Raw genomic sequence first — 9,630 nt, 5'->3', positions numbered from 1 at the left:
AATAACACTTTTTAAAAGTGTCTCATGGACTGTAACTAAAAAAACCCAAAAGTCAATATCCAGAATGTTAACAATCCAAATATATTATTCACTTTAGATATCAGACTAAATATTCTTCAACACGACGAAATAGCGGCTTTCCTCTTCAACGCGATGAAATAGCCGTTTTCCTCTTTCAATCCACCTATCGAATCCACTAAACTTCAACACCATGAAATAGCCTCAACCAATCCACCTTAGAAACCAAATCTAATCTTGCGATCGAGCCGTAGACATGAAGGAGGAACGCGGGGTGAGTTAGCAGAGAAGAAGGGGGAAGGTTGTCCGTTTGGATAGATCCACCAGTTTGAGTTCACTTCTCACTTTCAGTCCTAACTATGAACACTGAATAACTGTGTTGATATAAATAATCGTACTACTACTAATCCTTTTATTATTATTCTTAAAATGTCACCATTAATTACTCGTGAGTCATGAACATGACCACGAAAATCGTACAAACCCTATCGGAATAACATGAACATTTTATTTATTTGCGGGTTAATAAATGTATTGTACGAAAATGAATAAAGTAAAATATATTCTTTTTGACAAAAGATGGAGCAATGGATTAAGAAAAAAAATTACTATAGAGATTGAAGATAACCAAGATTTGAGTTAAAATATCCACTTTTAAAGTTGCTTGTATTGGAGATGTTCTAATGTGATAACATACAGAATGTTATCGTCTCCATTAACTAATGAATTGGTTAGGATTTTGACCCTAAACTATTTTTTAGGTCAAATGGTTTCTTAACATATTCCGACCTTAAGTACTTGACAACTATATTTGTTAATGAAATTTAGACATGTGTTTATGAGCATGCTCGTTCACCCACGCTCCGTCTCTCATGAATTGGACTTGGACATGTACATTTGAGAATTCATCTGATCCAGCCCGAACCCGCTCAAGTACACATAGAATGGGTTAGGCTTAAGGATTTGCCTTAAAAGCCGAAATTCAACCCGGTCCGGTCCACCCTTATATTATATACATTTTATATGTTTATATTACCTCTATTTGATTTTTATTACTTTGTTAAATATGATTTTGTTACATAAAATTATATCTGTTGGTTTTATCAAAATAATTAACTAAAATTTTAATATGTTGTATTTTTATTGTTTATATTATAGTTCAATATTATTTTTAATTAATTTTTTCATATAAATATATATTAGTTGCGCAGATTGAATGCGCTTGAGGATTAGTTTTCTTACCTTGACCTACCCTGCTCCGAGCCCAACGTAAATATAATGCGGGCTGAATTGAGTTTGGACAAGATATTTGGTGTTATAAAATTCAATATACAGTAAGATGAAAGAAGATTATGACGGTAATTATGTCCCAATCAAAAACATTTATTTTTATTTTTTTTTGTCATTAATTGGTTATTGCTAACAACTCAATAACTTGAGAAGGCAAGATAAGCTTTTAACGTTACTTCTCATTAATGCTTTGTCCAAAAATATCAAAATTGTTTGTAGGCTTTTATAGAAAAAACACACGTGTATGAAAATGGAATTCAACTAACATCACTCTATATATATATATATATATATATATATATATATATATATATATATATAATCGAGTCGAGCGGAGCGTAATCTTAGTATTTTCACGATCGATTTGTTAGAAATTTGACGAGCTCAAGCTAGAAATCTTGTTAATGAGCTACTCGCGAGCTAGCCACAAGCTTGTTCACGAGTTTACTCACGAGATTTGCTCGCGAGTAGCTCATGAATTCTGTTCATAAACTTCACTCACGAACAACTCATTAATTATGTTTATTTGAAATTGATTTTTTTTTTTGGTAGGAAAGGAAAGAAAAAACAAACAAAAACCAAACAAACAAACTAACCCTGGATCAGCCTGGGAAAGCTGACCCCCACCATGTCATCCAAAAGAAGAGACGAGATGAACTCAGGAGGAGAAGAGAAGATTGAGAGACCCAACATCCTGACATGACCCTCAGCCGCAAGACGGTCCGCCACCCGATTTTGCTCCCTATAAATATGGTAGAAACTAAGAGAATCAAATGAAGAACAAATCCTTCTAATCCCTTTGATTAAATTCTTGTTATTCAAACAAATAGCATTATTCTCTGAGATCATTCTGACAGCTTCGAGGTTGTCAGATTCAACAAGAAGATTTTTCAAACCCAGACTTTTAGCTAGCCTAAGGCCAGAAAAAATCCCCCAAAGCTCTGCATAAAAGGAAGAGCCCATGTCCAAATTCTGAGAGAAACCAGAAATCCAACCACCACCATCATCTCTCAGAATCCCTCCAGCAGCAATTCCCCCATCCTTAAGACAAGAGCCATCAGTGTTAACCTTCACCACGCCTTCCCTCGGCCTACACCAGCCTAAGAGATGGACATCCTTCCTCTGGATAGCCCTAGCTAAGGAGTCCTCTTTGAAACTCTCCACAAAAGTCCAAATCTTTTTAGAGAAGAAATCAAAAACATTAGGAATAACAAACGATTCTCCTCTAAAAATCTCCTCATTCCTCCATTTCCAAATCTGATGACATACAACCACAAATAAGATAACACCATGCTTTAGATCAGCCAGAAGCTTTCCACTAACCCCATCAACAAACCAGTCATGATCAGAATGGGAAAGGAAAGAAGGAAGCACACTTATAGGGAGAACTTTTCTCCACACCTCTATACTCTTAGCACAGTCTCTAAGAGTATGGCACAAGGTTTCTTCATGCCCTCTACATCTACTACACGCTCCAGACTCCACCAAATGCCTTCTTTTTCTGTCAGAATTAGTAAGCAGCCTATTTTTAACGCCAAGCCACAGGAAGCTTCTAATACGGTAAGGCACTTTCAAGGCCCAAATAGTCTTCCACACCTCAGGGTGCGTAGTTTCCAATCCTGGATTAAAAGCCTCAAAAGCAGATTTACAAGAATAAGCCCCGTTGTTTGTCAAAGACCAACGATAACTATCATTGTCTTCATCCTTGCTACTAATTTTAATACCTCTGATTTGCAGGAGCGATTCCAGACTAAGGTAAGATTCGAACCTCGTCCAAATCCAATCACCCTCAACATCCACCACATCCGCAATCCTCCAGTTCCGAATATCTAAAGGCGGCATGGAAACACAAACCTCTAATAAGGGCTTTTTACCAATCCAGATGTCATTCCAGAAACTGATAGATTTACCATTACCCACATCCCACCCAATCCCAGAGCAAAACTCTGAAAACACAGCACTAAGGCCTTTCCAAAGAAATGAACAGTTAGCCCCTCTCTCCTTAGGACCCCCAAAAGTCCTATCATTTCTATACTTCCCGCACAATAATTGAACCCAAAGAGAAGAAGGAAGTTGCCACATTCTCCACAGAAGTTTCATTAATAACACTTTATTATTGTCTCTGGCTTTCCTAATCCCCAGACCTCCCATATTTTTAGGTTGACAAACCTCATCCCAAGGAACAAGGTGAATTTTCCTCCCCTCCTCAGCTTCCCCCCACAGGAACCGACGATTGATTTTATCAAGGTCTTTAAGAATAGGCTCAGGCAAACGATAAGCCTGCATAATATGATTAGGGACCGCACAATTGACTGATTGAATCAAGGTAAGGCGGCCCGCAAAAGAAAGAGTTTTGGCTTTCCAATTGGCACACTTCCTATTAGTTTTATCAAATTTTTCCTTAAAGGAATCTTTCGAAACTCTATCACTATGGAGGGGAATCCCCAGATATTTACCCAGTGAATTAGTCAGAGGAATACCAGATAACTCACTCAACCTTTTACAGACTCTTGGGTTCATATTTTTAGAACACAACATCTGGGATTTTGGATATTAAGCTTCTGACCAGAGGCAAAGCAGAAACAGTTAAGGATATCCATAATTACTCTAATCTGCTCCTCATTGCCTTCCACGAAGATCAAAACATCATCTGCAAAGAATAAATGAGTAACCTGGGGACAGAATTTATTGATGGACACCAGATGGAACTTCCCATTACCAACAGCATCTTGGATCAGGTGAGTCAGTCTTTCCATTGCCATAACAAATAAGAAAGGACTCATAGGGTCCCCTTGACGGATGCCCCGGGAAGGAGTAAACTCCTCAGACATATCCCATTAATCAAAACTTGAAAAACAGGCGAAGAGATGCAAGCTTCAATTAAACTCCTCCAATTATCTGGAATCCCCGCTCTCTTTAGACTATCAAGAAGGAAACTCCAGTTGAGGCGATTATAAGCTTTCTCCATATCCAACTTCAGAGCCACAATACCCCTCTTACCCTTTTTAATTTTCATGGAGTGGACCATTTCCTGGGCAATGACCACATTATCCATCAATTGTCTTCCAGGAACAAAACTTCCTTGATTTTGGCTAATAATATCAGGAAGAATACACCGGAGTCTATTGGCCACAATTTTAGTAATAGTCTTATAAAGCACATTACAAAGACTAATAGGCCTCATTTGTAAGAAAGAAGACGGCTTTTTCACTTTAGGAATAAGAACTAAAAGAGTTTTGTTCACCAGCCTAATATCCTTGGAACCATTAAAAACTCCAATGATAAAACTATAAATGCCCTCTTTGACAACCTTCCAAGGTTTATGATAAAAACCAGCAGGCATACCATCAATTCCAGGAGCTTTAGTAGCCCCAATATTAAAGATAGCCTGATCAATCTCTTTCTGGGTAATAGGATGGAAAGCTTCTAGAATTTTATCATCTCCCAAAACGGGAAAAGAAGAAACAGACAAAGCTTTATCCAGAACCACAAGGTCCTCTTTAAATAGCTCTTTATAGAATTTAAGGGCCAAGTGACGAATGTCCTCATCCTCATAAACTCAACCTCCATTCGGATCTTTAATAGCATCAATCCTATTATTCTGTCTTCTAATAACAGTAGATAGATGAAAATACCTGGTATTGCGATCTCCATCTTTAATCCAGGCTTTCCTAGATTTTTGAAACCAAAGTAACTCTTCTTGTCTAAGCACAGCTTCCAACTCCTTCTGAAGAGTTCTAAACATTAAAAGCATATTCTTTTTTTAAACATTAAAAGTATATTCTTCATAATATACTATTTATTAGCAAAACACTTCCTTTTTGTTAAATTTTACTAAAATTTTCCCCTATTAATTCACTCTAAATTAAAATATTTTTATTTTTATTTCTTTAGTAAAATTAAAACCCCTTAATAATTATATTAAAAAATAAATACTTATTAATTGTAATAGTAAAAATAAATCACGTATTAAAAAGTTTTGATAGCAAAAGTAAAACTCTTAATAATTAGGCCTAATACACAAATAACCCCCTGAACTTGTCTAAATGTTGCAACTAGCCCCCTCAACTTTCAATTGTAACAAATTACCCCTCAAACTTGTCAAAACGTAAGGCATAACCCCAAATTGCTGACATGGACAAACAAGTGAAACACAAACCCTACAAGGCGCGTGAAGCGTGATAATAAGATGTTTGGAACAAAAAAAAATCAATATTTAAATAAACAAATCCCTAATTCTTCAATCTATCTTCAAACCGTAAAAAAATCCCAAATCCTCCGTCCTCCATTCTCCTCCATCTTATTCCTCTGGTTTCTATGGGGCAAATAATTGTTTTCATGAATGGAATCTGAAGCAAAGAATAGGCAGTCATTGATTCCTTCACATTAACATTATAGTATTTTCTCTTCCAGGCACGTATGGCGGGTGAATAGGATAGGAAGCACTGGTCTTTTTCTTTTTCTTCTTTTTGTTCTTCCTGTTCTTTTTCGAGTGATTTCTCAATTCCAAGTTTTGTGACACTATGACAGTGAAAAGGTGTTTATGTGGAGAAATAGCTCCATTGAAGATTTCGTGGCGTGATACGAATCCGGGGAGACGTTTCTACGGTTGCTTCAATTACGGGGTAAAAAAATTTCAAATCTTAAATATGATGCATTTACATGATGATTACTGTTTTTGTTGAATAAAACAAAGTAAATGCATTCATGATGAATTATGTCTATTTTTCTTCAGAGGAAAGAGCCAAGTTGTGGATATTTTAAGTGGTATGATGGAGAGCTAGAACCCCATTTTAAGTGGTATGCATCCTCCTGCTTTCATACATAGCCCTTCTCAGCAGGGCCGTCTTAAACATTTTTGGGGCCTGTGCTAAATGGAAAATTGGACAATGTTCATTAAAAAAATTAATGTTTTCATATAATGTTTCTACAAAATGAAACACCAAAATACGTTTAACTTGAATTTTAACATAATAAATATAATAAAAATAATTAAATTAGATATTTTATAATAATAATAATAAAATTGGGCCTCTTAAGACTCTTAGAGCGTTAATTTTCTAGATAAATTAACATTCATTTAATTTTTCAAATAATAATTAATAACAATAATTTGTTTAGATTTGTATAATAAAAAAAATTAGGCCCTCTTAAATTTGAGGCCATATGCGGGAGAACTCCTTGTACACCCTTCTCCTACTCCCCTGCTTCTCAGCACCCTCTCTTCTTGGAGCTCATTAGGTAACATATGGCCTTTTCCCTTGGATTTAACCTTAGTAGGTCCAAATCCAATATCCCCTGTAATGTGTGCAGAACTTTCACTGCAGTAAATAACATAAGATCATGAATACTATAAAAACCTGTAAACACACTGTAATAATGAATATGGACTTTTCATTATTATACCTATTGAACTGTATATCTAGTTTTCTCTGATATAAAAACTCCATATCCATATTTTGCATTCTTTTTCTTAGAGGTTCTTGGTACCTAGTAATAATTTAGGCATAACATCCATTTCAGCCCCCAACCCAAAAAAAATCAATTTGAAAGTAGTCTAAAGAACAAACAATGTAAATCAAATAAATCAATCAATCAATATCAATCAGGAAATGGGATAATTAGGAAATGAGATAATTATGGAAATGGGATGATTAGGGAAGGGGATATTATGGAAAGAGGATATTATGGAAATGGGATAAACAGATCAAGGTTTATACTTTCTATACCACAGCATCAGTATCATCAATATCAATATAGACTTTCTTTCTTTCCTTTTTCACATGTTAAAATTGGTATCATCATCATCAATATAGACTTTCTTTCTTTCTTTTTTCACATGTTTGGAACAACATCAGTATCATCAATATCAATATAGACTTTCTTTAAACGAAATGAATGGATGCATCAGTATCATTAATTTATTGAGAACAGCATCAGTATCATTAATTTATTGAGAAATAGTCTAAAAATCTCTCCATTGCACAACTTAAACTTAAAATTACCTCTTGTGGTTGTGATGCATTTTGCTTTCTCCCATGAATTGAATTGTTGTTACTGGCCTGTGATGCACTATACTTTCTTTTTCTTGCTGGCTCTTCTTGATGTTGAGATTCAGTTTCAGGTATTCTTTCCCTTGAAATACCCTGCACAGAAAATAAAAATCCCATTTACATAACATCCCTAAATGCTATTACCAGCAATAATAAAAATACAAAATGAGTACAAAAAACCTGTCTTAAATCATTCTTCCTTGCTAAGCAGCCTTTCTTGTTGTGATTTGAACCTTTACAATATGAACAGGTCATGTGCACACCTCTTTTTGACAACTTTCCAATTTTTTTTACTTCATCTCTAGACTTCCTCCTGTTCTTCTTTGGCCTTCCTGGCAATGGTTTTACTTCTGGTGGTTGGATTGCGGGATGTGAACTAGGAGGCCACATCTTCATATTGAGTACAGGCTGTATGAAGCTTCCATATGCTTGTAGGTAAGTCTGCTTATGATACCAATGGCTCACATAATTGATATGCTCGTAGTTAACTTTAGTCATAGCTGCAATTGCATGTAGGCAGCGGATTCCTTTGAGAGCCCAAGCTCTACATGAACAGGTCAACAACTTCAAATCCACCACATGTCTGTACTGACCTTCTGTCACCTCAAAACCAGCATCTCCATTCCATACTATTTGGCAGTTCATTGCTGTGTTGGCATTAGTTTGTAGAATTGAGAATGCCATAGGTGAAATATCAGCTGTCCACTTCTCAGCAAACTTAACCATTGCCATTCTCCTTTCTATGACCTCAACCCTAATCTCCTCAAGCATTGTTATGATCATCTTGTGCCTTGCCCCCAATATCCATCCATTAAATGTTTCTGAGATATTATTGTCAACAGAATCACACTTGGTGCTTGTGGAAAAGTATGTCCTCATCCATCTTTCCTTCTCATAATTAATAAGATCATTTACAATCCCTGTTCCCAATTGGCTCATCTCTTGCAATCTGTCTTTAAGTTCTGCTTCAAATGTAGCCTTACTCACTCTCCAAAATGCATTCCTAGCTTCTACCCCTCTCCATTTCTTTGCCCAATTGGCAAGAATATGCTTTGCACACATTCTATGCTCAGCTTGTGGCAATAATTCCTTTATTGTTGCCTCTAAACCCTACATTAATACAATAACATATCAATCATAAACAACTAACATGTTAATAACATACTACAATCAAAAAATCATTTTAACATATCACATTAATACCATAACATACTACTAGGCATCCTAAATTCTAACAAACAACATAATAACATACCTTCTGCATGTCTGAAATGATAGTGTACTCTGCACCATTTTGAAGCTCCAAGTCTGATAACAACTGTTCCAGAAACCACCGCCATGTATGCTTGCTTTCAGCATCAACTGTTCCAATCCAATACATCTTCTGCATCCCCTTTTAAACCCTTCCCTAACAGCACTAAAACATACATAAAACCCCCTGAAAATTAGTCTCTCAGGTTCCAATCTCCTATCAACATTAATAACCACAGTGCTGCTTGGATTGGATCTCAACAGTTCATCTCTATAGTCATACAACCTAGCATATTCTTCTTTGTAATCACCAATGAATTGGTTAAGTACTATCATCTTTGCTCTTCTACAACTGTGTTTACCAACATGAACCTTCAATTTGGTTCTAACCAAATCCTGCAACTTCCACAACTTGATATTTTGCTGATCCAGAATTCTCTCCTTAAAATAGTTAGCTATAAACTGAGAATTGCAGTGCCTGTTTCTGTTTGTCTTCATGCATTTATGGACCGGATAATATGTCTTCACAACAAAATTCTTTGTCTTCTTCTCCAAACTCCCATAGATATGCCATGGGCATTTCTCACAGCAAATCACCCTTACTCTATGGAAATCATTCTTTTCATAATCCAATTTTATGCCCCTCTTCACTGCATACTTTCCCGCTGCTTCTCTAAATTCATAAACATTCTTAAATACCATACCCAGTTCCCATAAAGGTTCTTCACATTCTGGATCATAATGCACTTTTTTCAAAGTCCTTCTCATACGTCTATGTTCGAACTCATCCTCCTGATCATCACTTAAAGCAAAACTATCCAGATCTGAGCTTCCTATATAGTCTTCATCACCTCCAAGTAAACCAGCATACTTATTTCCCTCTTTGATATAACTCTCTCATCCCTTGTCTATACCAACCTCCCCTAACTCAATTACACTTGTATGTGCAGGTCTGTTCCATCTTGACCTCTCTTTCCTATAGCTTGATACGTTTTTCATTATTTCTAAAGCCTCTGCA

General features: G+C 36.0%; 1 long non-coding RNA gene across 1 annotated transcript; it reads right to left on the bottom strand.

The window, feature by feature from the left end:
• Window positions 1–6,364: 6,364 nt before the first annotated feature.
• Window positions 6,365–7,555, bottom strand: LOC136217377 (uncharacterized). Its single transcript, XR_010683474.1, has 3 exons — window positions 7,542–7,555; window positions 7,314–7,454; window positions 6,365–6,629 (listed from the first exon to the last, which is right to left on the bottom strand). It is a non-coding gene; the product is annotated as an uncharacterized lncRNA (long non-coding RNA).
• Between the last annotated feature and the right edge of the window lie 2,075 nt (window positions 7,556–9,630).

Source organism: Euphorbia lathyris, chromosome 2 (assembly GCF_963576675.1).
Source record: "Euphorbia lathyris chromosome 2, ddEupLath1.1, whole genome shotgun sequence".
NCBI lineage: Eukaryota > Viridiplantae > Streptophyta > Magnoliopsida > Malpighiales > Euphorbiaceae > Euphorbia > Euphorbia lathyris.
The sequence above is the reverse complement of the archived record's forward strand: the minus strand, read 5'-3'. Positions and strand labels throughout refer to the sequence as shown.